This window comes from Coregonus clupeaformis, chromosome 3 (assembly GCF_020615455.1).
Source record: "Coregonus clupeaformis isolate EN_2021a chromosome 3, ASM2061545v1, whole genome shotgun sequence".
Classification (NCBI taxonomy): Eukaryota; Metazoa; Chordata; class Actinopteri; order Salmoniformes; family Salmonidae; genus Coregonus; species Coregonus clupeaformis.
Genome location: NC_059194.1, coordinates 36785055 through 36802414, shown reverse-complemented (window position 1 = coordinate 36802414; position 17360 = coordinate 36785055). Strand labels below are relative to the sequence as shown.

Here is a 17360-nt window from a genome sequence, read left to right as displayed (position 1 = left end):
CAATGCTTCTGTCATTTGTTGCTTCTCTTTGCTTACTGAATGCTGTGCCACTAGTGCTTCACTGTTTGGGAACCATGTTGAGCAGGAATTAATTGGGTGTACTCGACAGATGCCTGCAAATGTATCGATATTCTCAATCACAGTATTGTCTGTCTCTGACAGCGGGACCCATCAGGGTTTCTGACCCTGAAACCACAGGCTGGTTGACCTTGGTTAGGCTCCAGCCGTTAACTTATTTACATTAATTCCACTAATTGCATTTAATTGAACCTCCCCGAAATTGAGTGTTGTAATATAGTTCAGAATTAATTTTTCATGTCACAGAGGAGAAAGCGATTCAAATGATGCCACAAAATCTCAGCAGATAGAACTCATGGGAAAAATATGACTTCCGAATGTCTTAATTATAATTTAGCTTAATTTATAACTATAACAATCCTTCAGCTCTCTTATACCTAATCAATATCAGCACAGTGTCTTATTTTTTTAATAGGAAAACTGCCATATACATGTAGGTTTGATTACTAGCATGGGGGAGTTACCTGTAGCGATGTTCCAGCAATGTTTTGGATGGTAGCTGCCAAAGAGTGCCACGGGGAGAGCCAGTGGACACTGGACAGTGCAGGTACACAGTGGAGCCATACATGGCTTTGATTCTGTGCTGTTGGGAGGGGTGCTGTGACTGTCGTGTCTGGGGATTTCCTGCCTGCCGTCCAGGTGCGGAGCTCTCCTGGCTGCACCCACAGCGTTAGTCACAGAGCGCTCATACCTCCCAGAGTGGCCGGAGAGATGTTCTTGATGTACAGCGTCCAATTGGGGAAGACAAACAGTCTCCTACCGAGGAACTGGGAGGGTTTGACGTGTACCCCTGCAGGGAGGGTCCACAGGCTCTCCCTTGGCAGTGCAGTGGACGTACACATTTCTCCCTGCCTGGATGACGATGTTCTCCGAGGCCTCCTCATTGATGGTGGGTGGTAGCGCTGCCACGTGAATGTGATAGGTCACCGTGTCAGCCTTGGCCACATTACTAGCGATACACTTATAGTCTCCTTTACTGGAGAAGTTGGCTGATTGGACCCTCAGGGTGCCATTAGCCAGCAAAGAGGCTGCCCTGTCAAGAACTCCCACATCACGCACTAAGGTCCTGTCTGGAAGAATCCAGGAGATCTGAGGCTTGCCTGAGGCTACACAGTCTAAGCTTATAGGCTTGCCCAAATACACTGGGACCTCTTTTGAGTGGGGACCTATGATTTTGGGAGGCTGATTCAGCACAGCCAGGGGTAATGACCAATCGGGCCGAGCCAAATTTGTTCTGTGCCGTGCAGAGGTACTGGCCTCTGTCCTGTAGCTGAACATTTTTTATCTCAAAGGTGCCGTTCTTTAGAACTTCAAATCTCTGTCCGTGTTTTGTGTTGGCTTGGATGGTAGCACCTGTTGTTGAAAGTAGAGAGAACCACATAATTGATACTCTGGATTAGTCTTGCATCATAATGTTAATGCTGTGAATCATTGTGGAGCTTTTGTCAAGGGTCTCTCTGTCAAATATTACAGCATGAAATATTAGTCACTTGTGAGTTGAGCACACTCAGGTGGTGCCATTTTGTTAATCTATTTGGTCCAGGAGAGCACTGGCTGTGGGTGTCCTGATGCTTCACAGGGCAGCAGCACATCGCCCTCAGCCAGGGCAGACACACTGACTGTGTTCACAGAGGTGATCCTAGACTTCACCCCACTACCCATCAGGTTGGGGAACGGCTGAGCCTCCTCGGGCCCCAGTGGCTGTAGTGCCAGCGGCTGCCGTGCTCTCTGTAAAGGCAGGATATGGCCCTGAACCATGAACTGAGGGCCACACTGGGAAGCGGCTATAAGGGCAATAGGGGGTGGGAGAGCGGGCGGAGAGGTGGTTTGAACCCTCCTTTGGACGTGCTGTTGGTGGATCCACGGGTGGATGGGGAGACTGTGACTCTCAGGTTTAGTTTTAAAGTGATCCTCCTTCTTTTTGTCTGTGTTTGTGTATCTGTTTCTTACAATGTCCTCCAGAGGAGTAATGCCTTTTGCAGCGGGTGTTCTCAAATGTGTTTGTGTTTTATCAACTTGTTATTTTTTAGGAGGTGGATTTTGAATGTGGATTTCTGTTATAGGTGTTTCTGGCTGTGTAGCTCCCTTGTCTTTAGTCAGGACCTGTGTTTCCATAGTAACTGTGTCACGTGACATAGGAGGTTCTAAATTAATGTAATAATTAATAAGAGTGGGCTTTGTAGTTGTTATCTTTGTGGATGTTTGCCTGTTTTGGGTAGTCTGTCTGATAGCATCCTGTTTATTTGAGTTATCCCGTGTCCTCTCCTATCGAGGCATCTCAGTTGGGGGAGGCATATTTTCAGGCTCTGGTGTGGTGATTGTCTCTGGTGCATGTACATGCTCTCTGTTTGAAGGGTTAAATACACTAGGGTCTTTCACCTCTGCTGTTAATGATTTTATGTGAATGATATCTGATTTTACTATAGCAGTGCTGGGCTCAATGATTGGCTCAACGGGCTCATTGTCATCATGTGTTGAAATAGTGGGTATTTGTTCTGTAATATTGTCCTCCATTTTAGAATTGTCATTGCGTGATGCAGTAGATTAATGTTTTTCCACTGTTGTTGTGGGTTGAGGGAGGGTCATCTGTAGTTTGTGTGATCAGGGGAGGGAGGGGTTCTGAGATCGAAACCGTCTCTGTTGGGGTCTGCTCCGTCTGTAAGGGAGTCTCCGTCTGTTAGTCCAAACAGGATTGTTTTTGGGGTTCACCCTCTTCTTCTCTCTCTCGACATGCTTGTCCTCTAGCTCTGTTTGAGTCTCTGTTTGGATCTCCTCTACCACTGTTCACAGGTGGTGCTTTCCGTCTTGGGGCCTGTTTTCTAGGTGGAGGTCGTAAAGATTCAGGTTGCTTTTCGGAAAAGTTCAATTCCTCTTCTGTTTCTGTGTAGTGACTCGCATTTTTAGTTTTAGAATGGCTCATGATGGGCTTTTTAGTTGAGGTTGCAGCTGGAGGAGGAGTAGTAGTTGTTGTGGCAGTGGTCGAAATTGTAGTAGTTGTAGTTTTTCTAGTAGTAGTGGTAGTAGTAGTGGGTTAGAGAGTGGTCACAGGGGTTTTGGCTGTCATTGCCATTTTTGTTGTTGGTGTAGTTAGTGGTTGTCTTGTAGGTGGTGCTGTCAGAGGCTTAGCGTTAGCTTTGGCTAGGATCTCAGCCCAGTGGTTGGGGTTGAGCTCCTTGACAGACTTTCCTCTTGTTATTCTTGATTCTCTTCCCTTTCATACCAGGGCGTAGAAACCTTCCAGGGTACCTCTGTTGTCCACCCACCCTCTTTCGAGACTGTGTAGCATGTGGGTGTTTTATCTCCTTGAATCCCAACCCCTCACCTTGATCCTTCTTATTCCCAAACAAAGGTGAGTCTCCTCTGGCTGTTTCAACACCTGATGATTCTTTCTCACCCTCTTCTTTTGCATCCACATTTTTCTCTCCTGTGAGATGAGCCAACATGTCTACTACATAGAGGTTAGCAGCCAAACAGCTGTACTCCCCAGCGTCCTCATGAGTGACATTTTGATTGACGTAGACCCTCCCCTTCGGTTGCGATGGTAGTAGGATCTGATTTTTAGGGATGTACCAGCGTGTCTCGCAGGGCTGTGCTGAGGTCACAGAGTGAGAGGGACTCCCTGTTTTCCACCTCCATCTTCTTCCTATTCAGAGAGTTCGGGCTGAGCAGGCGTTCTTTCACTGTCAATCTCACAGGCACCATGTCCACATCAGTCTCGATGCGGACCAGACAGTGATATTGATTCTTCCAGGATAGATAGATCTGGGAGCATCCACTCTACAGACTGTGACCCGAACTGATTACTGTACACCCCAAACTGACCTCAGAGCCCTCCAGCACAGACTGAACTCTCTCGGGACTTCCTCTCTGAATCAGGGCCCAGGAGGAAGTCACGTCCTCCTGTTCTCCCCTACCACTGATGTGCTTGGAGATGAACTTGGTAAAGTCCAGCACCAGTTTTATCGTGGTGGTTTGCCACCTGTTCAGCTGCAGGGTGACCCTGAGTTGGAGGAGCCATGCTGGTTCAGACATTAAGTGTCCTTTGAGATCTGTAAAGTAAGGGGATTCCTCGTTGTGACCCTGGGAGTACTGAAACGTGACTCTGCTGGTGTTCTCTCTCCTCAACCCCCTCTTCAGGAGGGCGGGGCTCTCTTGGTAGTAGGCCACCAGCCTCCAGAGGTTCTGCAGAGTGTCCCGGTTGATCTCACACTCCAGCAGGCTGACCAGGCGAGGTGGCCCAGGGGACGCTCCAGGTCCCTGGTGTCAGGCAGGTCAGGCTCTGAGTCCTGGCCGTCCCAGCCGGGGCTGTACCACTGCTTCAGAGGGGACACCAGGGAGGGCCGCTCACATGCCAGCTGGCCAGCAGACAACCTCAGGACCTGGCTGCCATTTAAGGGCTGTGGCGAGGAGCACACAGCACAGTTCTCACCGGATGCAGCTTTCCGCTCCTTCTTACACTTAATCACTCCTGTGAGAGAGAGAGAGAAAGACAGACAGAGAGAGAGAGAGAGAGAGAGAGAGAGAGAGAGAGAGAGAGAGTGTAGGTGTCAGAATGTGCATTTTTCTGTTTGTTTACCTGAAACTGGGTTCCGAGAAAGTTACAGATTATGTGCACACTAATTAGAACATTGTTCAGTGATAGAGTCATGCAACTATTGATATATATGAGCAACTAACTCGGGCAGAGGAAACAGCACATAAACACTCACAATGATGTATTATCATCCATGTGCATGCATGAAAAGAGCCTACACATGGGCCTAATCATTGTTGTGGAGTGAAAACGTAATCAAAGCACAGCGACAAATGTTGGAGTGGATGGGAGACTCTTCAGGACTATACAGCACAAACAACCGTAGAGAGAGAGTATGTGTGAGAGGCCTCACCCTCATGCTTGGTTTTCCACTCTAGCAGCCACTTGAGATGGCAGTCACAGGTCCAGGGGTTGCCATGCAGGGAGAGTAGCTCCAGCTTGCTGAGGGGCTGCAGGGTCCCAGGCTGGAGGTAGTGCAGCTGGTTGTCAGAAAGGTGGCGGTGATGCAGCCCAGAGGTCCAGAAGTTTCCCAGGAGAGAGAGGGTGACGGATCTGTGTGGGTGGAGGTCCCTCAGCTTGTTCCCCTCTAGCTGTAGTAGTTTTAATGACGTTAGCCCACTGAAGGTGTATGGCTCGTTGAAGTCTATGTTGTTGCGGTCGAGGTGGAGTCGCACCAGGCTGACCAAGCCCTCAAATATACCAGGTGTGACGGTCTTCAGCTTGTTGTAGCTCAGCTTCAGAATCTGGCAAGGAACATGATTTACCATATGATTGCCTCTCAACAAATGAGAGAACATTTTATAGGGATAGTGAGACAGGATAACACTGAGGTTTATGTACACCAAATATACAAAAGTATGTGGACACCCCTTCAAATTTGTAGAATCGGCTATTTCAGCCACACCCATTGCTGACAGGCCTTCCTGAAAAGCTCTGTGACTTTCAACGTATGTCATAGGATGCCACCTTTCCAACAAGTCAGTTCGTCAAATTTCTGCCCTGCTAGAGCTGCCCCGGTCAACTCTAAGTGCTGTTATTGTGAAGTGAAAATGTCTACGAGCAACAACTGCTCAGCCGCGAAGTGGTAGGCCACACAAGGTCACAGAATGGGACCGCCGAGTGCTGAAGCGTGTAGCATGTAAAAATTGTCTGTCCTCTGTTGCAACACCCTCTACCTCTGGAAGCAACATCAGCAAAATAACTGTTTGTTTGGAGCTTCATGAAATGGGTTTCCATGGCTGAGTAGCCGCACACAAGCCTAAGATCCCCATGCACAATGCCAAGCGTCGGCTGGAGTGGTGTAAAGCTCGCCGCCATTGGACTCTGGAGCAGTGAAATGTGTTCTCTGAAGTGATGAATCAAGCTTCACGATCTGGCAGTCCGACGGATGAATCTGCATTTGGCGGTTGCCAGGAGAATGCTACCTGCCTGAATGCATAGTGCCAACTGTAAAGTTTGGTGGAGGAGGAATAATAGTCTGGGGCTTTTTCATGGTTCGGGCTAGGCCCCTTAGTTCCAGTGAAGGGAAATCTTAATGACATTCTAGACGATTCTGTACTTCCAACTTTGTGGCAACAGTTTGGGGAAGGCCCTTTCCTGTTTCAGCATGACAATGCCCCCATGTACAAAGCAAGGTCCATACAGAAATGGTTTGGCAAGATCGGTGTGGAAGAACTTGACTGGCATGCACAGAGCCCTGACCTCAACCCCATTGAACACCTTTGGGTTGAATTGGAACGCCAACTGTTAGACAGGCCTAATCGCCCCCAACATCAGTCCCATCTCACTAATGCTCTTGTGGCTGAATGGAAGTAAGTCCCTGCAGCAATGTTCCAACATCTAGTGGAAAGCCTTCCCAGAAGAGTGGAGGCTGTTATAGCAGCAAAGGAGGGACCAACTCCATATTAACTTCCATGATTTTGGAATAAGATGTTCGACAAGCAGTTGTCCACATACTTTTGGCCATGTAGTGTATGTAGCCTTTGTTATCTTTCTTGTCGTGAGTGAGACAAGAGACCCTCCTTGGTGCCAGCCTGTCGGGAGGCCTTACCTCCAGAGAGCGCAGGCTGTAAAACACTCCTGGAGACACAGTCGTGATGTCATTCCCATGGAGCATAAGCATCTCCAGCTGGCGGAGGTGTGTAAACTCTGATACCCCCACTGTCTGGAGGCTACTGTAGTTTGTTTAGCTAAAGTACAGTGAGGGAAAAAAAGTATTTAATCCCCTGCTGATTTTGTACGTTTGCCCACTGACAAAAAATGATCAGTCTATAATTTTAATGGTAGGTTTATTTGAACAGTGAGAGACAGAATAACAACAAAAAAATCCAGAAAAACGCATGTCAAAAATGGATTTTCATTTTAATGAGGGAAGTAAGTATTTGACCCCCTCTCAATCAGAAAGATTTCTGGCTCCCAGGTGTCTTTTATACAGGTAACGAGCTGAGATTAGGAGCACACTCTTAAAGGGAGTGCTCCTAATTACATTTACATTTTAGTCATTTAGCAGACGCTCTTATCCTGAGCGACTTACATTTAGTGAGTGCATAAATTTTTCATACAGGCCCGCCGTGGGAGACGAACCCACAACCCTGGCGTTGCAAGCGCCATGCTCTACCAACTGAGCTACACGGGGCCCTTCCCTTTTCCACATTGTTACGTTACAGCCTTATTCTAAAATGTATCAAATACATTATTTTCCTCATCAATCTAGACACAACATCCCATAATGACCAAGCAAAAACAGGTCTTCTGAAATTCTCGCAAATGTATAAAAAATAAAAAACAGAAATACCTTATTTACATAAGTATTCAGACCATTTGTTATGAGACTCTAAATTGAGCTCAGGGGCATCCTGTTTCCATTGATCATCCTTGAGATGTTTCTACAACTTGATTGGAGTCCACCTGTGGTAAATGCAACTGATTGGACATGATTTGGAAAGGCACACACCAGTCTATATAAGGTCCCACACCAAAAACCAAGCCATGAGGTCGAAGGAATTGTCCGTAGCGCTCCGAGACAGGCTTGTGCCAAGGGACAGATCTAGGAAAGGGTACCAAAAACATTTCTGCAGCATTGAAGGTCCCAAAGAATACAGTGGCCTCCATCATTTTTAAATGGAAGAAGTTTGGAACCACCAAGACTCTTCCTAGAGCTGGCCACCCGGCCAAACTAAGCAATCGGAGGGGAAGGGCCTTGGTCACTTGGTCAGGGAGATGACCAAGAACCCGATGGTCACTCTGACAGAGCTCCAGAGTCCCTCTGTGGAGGTGAGAGAACCTTCCAGAAGAACAACCATCTCTGCAGCATTCCACCAATCAGTTCTTTATGGTAGAGTGGCCAGACGGAAGCCACTTCTCAGTAATAGGCATGACAGCACGCTTGGAGTTTTCCAAAAGGCACCTTAAGGACTCCCAGACCATGAGAAACAAGATTCTCTGGTCTGATGAAACCAAGATTGACCTCTTTGGCCTGAATGCCAAGCGTCACGTCTGGAGGAAACCTGGCACCATCCCTACGGAGAAGAATGGTGGTGGCAGCATCATGCTGTGGGGATGTTTTTCAGCAGCAGGGACTGGGAGTCTAGTCAGGACCGAGGGAAAGATGAAAGGAGCAAAGTACAGAGAGATCCTTGATGAATCTCAGTTTGTTACCTGTATAAAAGACACCTGTCCACAGAAGCAATCAATCAATCAGATTCCAAACTCTCCACCATGGCCAATACCAAAGAGCTCTCCAAGGATGTCAGGGACAAGATTGTAGACCTACACAAGGCTGGAATGGGCTACAAGACCATCGCCAAGCAGCTTGGTGAGAAGGTGACAACAGTTGGTGCGATTACCGTATTTTCCGCACTATAAGGCGCACCGGAGTATAAGCCGCAACAGCTAAATTGAATGATGTGTACATATATAAGCCGCACTGGACTATAAGCCGCAGGTGTTTTAATGTTTAATTACCATATGTAAGGGTTCGTGCACAGAGGGGATTGTCGGGAAAGAGATGGCTGCTTGAGGAAGCTCCCATTTATTAACATTTCAACAAACAAGTTGCATATTTGCATAACGTATTCCAGCAAAATTAGTTAATAGCGTCACAATCATTTAACCACTTAACTTTGGTTATTTTTGAAAAACCTTGAAAAAGTGTGCACATCTTTGAATATTTATCTACATTATAGCCTACAGTAGTACCATAACAAAAAACAAAGCTTACAGCGTTTGACGAAGCAATATCAATGGCTAAATTAAATGTGTTTTTTTTAAAGTGCAAAATAAAGTGCCTGTAACACGACAGTAAGCGCGTAAACCTAAAGTTGCAGCAACACGGCTGCTTAAAATATACGGTAATCAGCCTACCAGAAAAGTCATTAATCCTCGTCTTCATCTTTTAGGCTAAGGTGCAGTACACGGCTGTAACCAGAAAAGTCAAGTCATTAATCCTCATCTCCGTCTTCTTCCTGCGTACTAAAACCACCAAAGTCCTCATCTTCAGTGTCGGAAACAAACAGGCTCAGGGTGGCTTCGTCAGCCACTCTCCTCTCTCCTTCGTTGACGCTCTCAAAACCAACGAACTCCTCTTCGTCACTGTCGGAATCGAACAGCCTCTGAAGGGCCTCAGCTGTGGCGGCGTCCTCCTCTTCATCATGCAGCAGTCCAGCCTTTCGGAACCCGTTAATGATCGTGGATGTTTTGACACTCCTCCACGCTATCAGGATCCACTCGCAAACTTGAGCGAAAGTTGCTTTTCGCATGCGACCAGTTTTGGTGAATGATTTATCGCCGCTAGTCATCCACGCCTCCCACTGAACGCGTAGTGCCACTTTGAACGCACGATTGACACTGATGTCGAGTGGCTGCAGATGCTTCGTTGTGCCCCCAGGAATCACAGCTGGAATGGAGTTTGTGCTCTTGATGGCTGCTTTCACATAATCCGTTATATGGGCCCTCATGCTGTCCAAAACGAGCAAAGCTTTTTTTTGCCGAAAGAATCCTCCAGGGCGCTTGACGTAGCACTCATTCAGCAACTCATTCATTACGCTTTCCATCATCCACCCTTTCTTGTTGACTTTAAAGGAGATGCCATTCAATATTTTCTATTTTCATTTCGGTGGCGACTGTTTCAGCTTTCAGTCGGATCTGCACGGTGGAAACACCTCGGCCGTCTGCTCTCTGTGTGTTCACCCAATCTTCAAGAAAGTCTTCAAGTTCGGGCCATCTGCTTTTATTACCTCTGAAAGCATTTTTTGACTTTTTGCATTGAGACAGTTCTTCCCGCTGGCGTCTCCAACGTCTCACCATTGACTCATTGATGCCAAGGCTACGTGCAGCAGGTGTATTTCCTTCTTTGACTGCCTTTAACTTAAAAGCTGCATCATATGCATTTCTACGTTTGTTTTCCATAATGAGGGTTTGTGCATGAAAACTTCCTTTGCACAAACTGTCTCGCTCTCGTAATGTCTGTCTGTCTTGCTCTCGGTTCCACTTTTACTTTTGCGCGCTACCTGTCTCACTCTTTTCCGGCCTCCAGCTTTTCCTGCTGGAGCCCGCCGCTTAAAGGTGGGGGGCGCGGACCGGTCATAGAGCCCATAGAGTTAAAGTTGGTGGACTGTAACCTGTAAAATCCATAGATTTAGGAGGTCTTCTAGTGGCCGTTAGCTGTAAAAATCCATAGATTAGCCGCACCGTTATATAAGCCGCAGGGGTCGAAAAATGGGAAAAAAGGCGCGGCATATAGTCCGAAAATTACGGTATTCGCAAATGGAAGAAACACAAAAGAACTGTCAATCTCCCTCGGCCTGGGGCTCCATGCAAGATCTCACCTCATGGAGTTGCAATGATCATGAGAACGGTGAAGAATCAGCCCAGAACTACACGGGAGGATCTTGTCAATGATCTCAAGGCAGCTGGGACCATAGTCACCAAGAAAACAATTGGTAACACACTACGCCGTGAAGGACTGGAATCCTGCAGCGCCCGCAAGGTCCCCCTGCTCAAGAAAGCACATATACAGGGCCGTCTGAAGTTTGCCAATGAACATCTGAATGATTCAGAGGACAACTGGGTGAAAGTGTTGTGGTCAGATGAGACCAAAATCGAGCTCTTTGGCATCAACTCAACTCGCCGTGTTTGGAGGAGGAGGAATGCTGCCTATGACCCCAAGAACACCATCCCCACCGTCAAACATGGAGGTGGAAACATTATGCTTTGGGGGTGTTTTTCTGCTAAGGGGACAGGACAACTTCACCGCATCAAAGGGACGATGGACGGGGCCATGTACCGTCAAATCTTGGGTGAGAACCTCCTTCCCTCAGCCAGGGCATTGAAAATGGGTCGTGGATGGGTATTCCAGCATCACAATGACCCAAAACACACGGCCAAGGCAACAAAGGAGTGGCTCAAGAAGAAGCACATTAAGGTCCTGGAGTGGCCTAGCCAGTCTCCAGACCTTAATCCCATAGAAAATCTGTGGAGGGAGCTGAAGGTTCGAGTTGCCAAACGTCAGCCTCGAAACCTTAATGACTTGGAGAAGATCTGCAAAGAGGAGTGGGACAAAATCCCTCCTGAGATGTGTGCAAACCTGGTGGCCAACTACAAGAAACGTCTGACCTCTGTGATTGCCAACAAGGGTTTTGCCACCAAGTACTAAGTCATGTTTTGCAGAGGGATCAAATACTTATTTCCCTCATTAAAATGCAAATCATTTTATAACATTTTTGACATGCGTTTTTCTGGATTTTGTTGTTGTTATTCTGTCTCTCACTGTTCAAATAAACCTACCATTAAAATTATAGGCTGATCATGTCTTTGTCAGTGGGCAAACGTACAAAATCAGCAGGGGATCAAATACTTTTTTCCCTCGCTGTATAATATATCTAATTCATATAAAAATGTTCTGTTTGGGAGTCAAAATTATGCTGATCAAAAATATAAACACAACATGCAACAATTTCAAAAATGTTACTGACTTACAGTTCATATTAGGAAATCAGTCAATTGAAATAAATTCATTAGGCCCTAATCTATGGATTTCACATGACTGGGAATACAGATATGCATATGCTGGTCACAGATACCTTTAAAAAAAGGTAGGGGTGTGGATCAGAAAACCTGTCAGTATCTGGTGTGATCACTATTTGCCTCCTTCGCATAGAGTTGGCTGTTGATTGTGGCCTGTGGAATGTTGTCCCACTCCTCTTCAATGGCTGTGCAAAGTTGCTGGATATTGGCAGGACCTGGAACACTCGATCCAGAGCATCCCAAACATGCTCAATGGGTGACACATCTGTGAGTATGCAGGCCATGGAAGAACTGGGACATTTTCCGCTTCCAGGAATTGTGTACAGATCCGACATGGGGCCGTTCATTATCATGCTGAAACATGGCGGATGAATTGCATGACAATGGGCCTCAGGATCTCGTCACGGTATCTCTGTGCATTCAAATTGCAAATGATAAAATGCAATTGTGTTCGTTATCCATAGCTTGTGCCTACCCATACCATAACCCCATTGCCACCATTGGGCACAACTTTGACATCAGCAAACTGCACGATGCCATACACATGGTCTGCGTTTGTGAGGCCGATTGGACGTACTGCCAAATTCTCTAAAAAGACATTGGAGGCGGCATATTGTAGAGAAATTAACATGAAATTATCTGGCAACAGCTCTGGTGGACAATCCTGCAGCCAGCATGCCAATTGCACGCTATCTGTGGCATTGTGTTGTGTGACAAAACTGCATATTTTAGAGTGGCCTTTTATTGTCCCCAGCACAAATCAAATGAAATCAAATTTTATTTGCCACATGCGCCGAATACAACAGGTGTAGACATTACAGTGAAATGCTTACTTACAAGCCCTTAACCAACAATGCACTTTTTAAAGTTTTTTTTTTTTTTACAAAGTGTTAAGTAAAAAAAAAATAAAGCAAATAACTAAAGAGCAGCAGTAAAATAAAATAACAGTAGGGAGGCTATATACATGGGGGTACCGGTGCAGAGTCAATGTGCGGGGGCACCGGCTAGTCGAGGTAATTGAGGTAATATGTACATGTGGGTAGAGTTAAAGTGACTATGCATAAATAATAAACAGAGTAGCAGCAGAGTAAAAGAGGGGGGTGGGGATGGGGGGGCAGTGCTAATAGTCCGGGTAGCAATGATTAGCTGTTCAGGAGTCTTATGGCTTGGGGGTAGAAGCTGTTGAGAAGCCTTTTGGACCTAGACTTGGCTCTCTGGTACTGCTTGCCGTGCAGTAGCAGAGAGAACAGTCTATTACTAGGGTGGCTGGAGTCTTTGACAATTTCTGACACCGCCTGGTATAGAGGTCATGGATGGCAGGAAGCTTGGCCCCAGTGATGTACTGGGCCGTACGCACTACCCTCTGTAGTGCCTTGCGGTCGGAGGCCAAGCAGTTGCCATACCAGGCGGTGATGCAACCAGTCAGGATGCTCTCGATGGTGCAGCTGTATAACCTTTTGAGGATCTGAGGACCCATGCCAAACCTCTTCAGTCTCCTGAGGGGGAATAGGCTTTGTCGTGCCCTCTTCACGACTGTCTTGGTGTGTTTGGACCATGATAGTACGTTGGTGATGTGGACACCAAGGAACTTGAAGCTCTCAACCTGTTCCACTACAGCCCCGTCGATGAGAATGGGTGCGTGCTCAGTCCCCTTTTTCCTACAACGGTTAGGTCTAATCCTGAATGCTGAGGTGTTTAGTCCCAGGATCCTTAGCTTAGTGATGAGCTTTGAGGGCACTATGGTGTTGAAAGCTGAGCTGTAGTCAATGAACAGCATTCTCACGTAGGTGTTCCTCTTGTCCAGGTGGGAAAGGGCAGTGTGGAGTGCAATACAGATTGCATCATCTGTGGATCTGTTCGGGCGGTATGCAAATTGGAGTGGGTCTAGGGTTTCTGGGATAATGGTGTTGATGTGAGCCATGACCAGCCTTTCAAAGCACTTCATGGCTACATACGTGAGTGCTACGGGTCGGTAGTCATTTAGGCAGGTTATCTTAGTGTCCTTGGGCACAGGGACTATGGTGGTCTGCTTGAAACATGTTGGTTTTACAGATTCAGTCAGGGACATGTCAGTGAAAACACTTGCCAGTTGGTCAGCACATGCTCGGAGTACACGTCCTGGTAATCTGTCTTGCCTTGTGAATGTTGACCTACGTAAAAGTCTTACTCACATTGGCTACGGAGAGCGTGATCACATAGTCATCAGGAACAGCTGGTGCTCTCATGCATACTTCAGTGTTGCTTGCCTCGAAGCGAGCATAGAAGTGATTTAGCTCGTCTGGTAGGCTTGTGTCACTGGGCAGCTCGCAGCTGTGCTTCCTTTTGTAATCTGTAATATTTTTCAAGCCCTGCCACATCCGACGAGTGTCAGAGCCGGTGTAGTACAATTCAATCTTAGTCCGGTATTGACTCTTTGCCTGTTTGATGGTTCGTCAGAGGGCATAAGCGTCCGGGTTAGAGTCCCGCTCCTTGAAAGCGGCAGCTCTACCCTTTAGCTCAGTGCAGATGTTGCCTGTAATCAATGGCATCTGGTTGGGGTATGTACGTACGGTCACTGTGGGGACGACGTCATCGATGCAGTTATTTATGAAGCCAGTGACTGATGTGGTGTACTCCTCAATGCTATCTGAAGAATCCCGGAACATATTCCAGTCTGTGCTAGCAAAACAGTCCTGTAGCTTTGCATCTGCATCATCTGACCACTTTTTTATTAACCGAGTCACTGGTGCTTCCTGCTTTAGTTTTTGCTTATAAGCAGGAATCAGGAGGATAGAGTTATGGTCAGATTTGCCAAATGGTGGGCGAGGGAGAGCTTTGTATTCGTCTCTGTGTGTGGAGTAAAGGTGGTCTAGAGTTTTTTTTCCTCTGGTTGCACATTTAATATGCTGGTAGAAATTAGGTAGAATGGATTTCAGTTTCCCTGCATTAAAGTCCCCGGCCACTAGGAGCGCTGCCTCTGGAGGAGCATTTTCCTGTTTACTTATGGCCTTATACAGCTCATTGAGTGCAATCTTAATGCCAGCATCGGTTTGTGGTGGTAGATAGACAGCTACGAAAAATATAGATGAAAAGTCTCTTGGTAAATAGTGTGGTCTACAGCTTATCATGAGATACTCTACCTCAGGCGAGCAAAACCTCGAGACTTCCTTAGTATTAGATTTTGTGCACCAGCTGTTGTTTACAAATATACACAGACCGCCACCCCTTGTCTTACCGGAGTCAGCCGTTCTATCCTGCCGATGTAGCGTACATCCCGTCAGCTGTATGTTGTCCATGTCGTCGTTCAGCCACGTCTCTGTGAAACATAAGATATTACAGTTTTGAATGTCCCATTGGTAGGATAACCGTAATCTTAGGCCGTCCAATTTGTTCTCAAATGATTGAACATTGGCTAATAGGCTTGATGGAAAAGGCCGTTTACTCGCTCGCCGTCGGATCCTTACAAGACCTACAGTTGAAGTCGGAAGTTTACATACACTTAGGTTGGAGTCATTAAAACTCGTTTTTCAACCACTCCACAAATGTCTTGTTAACAAACTATAGTTTTGGCAAGTTGGTTAGGACATCTACTTTGTGCATGACACAAGTCATTTTTCCAACAATTGTTTACATACAGATTATTTCACTTATAATTCAGTTTATCACAATTCCAGTGGGTCAGAAGTTTACCTACACTAAGTTGACTGTGCCTTTAAACAGCTTGGAAAATTCCAGAAAATATGTCATGCTTTAGAAGCTTCTGATAGGCTAATTGACATCATTTGAGTCAATTGGAGGTGTACCTGTGGATGTATTTCAAGGCCTACCTTCAAACTCAGTGCCTCTTTGCTTGACATCATGGGGAAATCAAAAGAAATCAGCCAAGACCTCAGAAAAATTTTTTGTACACCTCCACAAGTCTGGTTCATCCTTGGGAGCAATTTCCAAATGACTGAAGATACCACATTCATCTGTACAAACAATAGTACGCAAGTATAAACACCATGGGACCACGCAGCCGTCATACCACTCAGGAAGGAGACGCGTTCTGTCTCCTAGAGATTAACGTACTTTGGTGCGAAAAGTGCAAATCAATCCCAGAACAACAGCAAAGGACCTTGTGAAGATGCTGGAGGAAACAGGTACAAAAGTATCTATATCCACAGTAAAACGAGTCCTATATCGGCATAACCTGAAAGGCCGCTCAGCAAGGAAGAAGCCACTGCTCCAAAACCGCCATAAAAAAGCCAGACTACGGTTTGCAACTGCACATGGATACAAAGATCGTATTTTTTGGAGAAATGTCCTCTGGTCTGATTAAACAAAAGTAGAACTGTTTGGCCATAATGACCATTGTTATGTTTGGAGGAAAAAGGGGGTTGCTTGCAAGCCGAAGAACACCATCACAACCGTGAAGCACGGGGTGGCAGCATCATGCTGTGGGGGTGCTTTGCTGCAGGAGGGACTGGTGCACTTCACAAAATAGATGGTATTATGAGGAAGGAAAATGATGTGGATATATTGAAGCAACATCTCAAGACATCATTCAGGAAGTTAAAGCTTGGTCGCAAATGGGTCTTCCAAATGGACAATGACCCCAAGCATACTTCAAAAGTTGTGGCAAAATGGCTTAAGGACAACAATGTCAAGGTATTGGAGTGGCCCTCACAAAGCCCTGACCTCAATCCTATAGAAAATGTGTGGGCAGAACTGAAAAAGTATTTGCGAGCAAGGAGGCCTACAAACCTGACTCAGTTACACCATCTCTGTCAGGAGGAATGGGCCAAAATTCACCCAACTTATTGTGGGAAGCTTGTGGAAGGTTACCCGAAACGTTTGACCCAAGTTAAACAATTTAAAGGCAATGCTACCAAATACTAATAGAGTGTATATAAACTTCTGACCCACTGGGAATGTGATGAAATAAATAAAAGCTGAAATAAATCATTTTCTCTACTATTATTCTGACATTTCACATTCTTAAAATAAAGTGGTGAACCTAACTGACCTAAGACAGGGCATTTTTACTAGGATTAAATGTCAGGAATTGTGAAAAACTGAATTTAAATGTATTTGGCTAAGGTGTATGTAAACTTCCGACTTCAACTGTACGTCCACGATATCTCCGTCTCTTTCTCATGCGAATGACAGGGATTTGGGCCTTGTCGGTTGTCTATAGGATGTCCTTCGCGTCTGGCTCGTTGAAGAAAAAATCTTCGTCCAATACGAGGTGAGTAATCGCTGTCCTGATACCCAGAAGCTCTTTTTGGTCATAAGAGACGGTGGCAGAAATATTATGTGCACCTGTGTAATGATTATGCTGTTTAATCAGCTTCTTGAAATACCACACCTGTCAGGTGGATGGATTATCTTGGCAAAGGATAAATGCTCTCTAACAAGGATGTACATTTTGGAGAAATACGTTTTTTGTGCGCATGGAACATTTCTGGGATATTTAATTTCAGCTCATGAAACATGGGACGAACACTTTACATGTTGTGTTTATATTTATATTCAGTGTACATATGTAATATATGACACCCATATGTTTCTTATATGTCGTAATGTGTGTTATGAAGAACCTTCACACTTTTTATTGAGATTTCAAGCAAAATGAGTTAGTTTTGGCCTTTGAAGGTGCTATTTCAAATGTTGATGTTTCGGGATAATAAAATGACATGTCGGCGGCAGGTAGCTTAGTGGTTAAGAGCGTAGTGCCAGTAACCGAAAGGTCGCTGGTTCTAAT

General features: G+C 45.9%; 1 pseudogene; it reads right to left on the bottom strand.

The window, feature by feature from the left end:
• Positions 1-1608: 1608 nt before the first annotated feature.
• Positions 1609-17360, bottom strand: part of LOC121545538 — a 78885-nt pseudogene continuing 63133 nt past the window's right edge.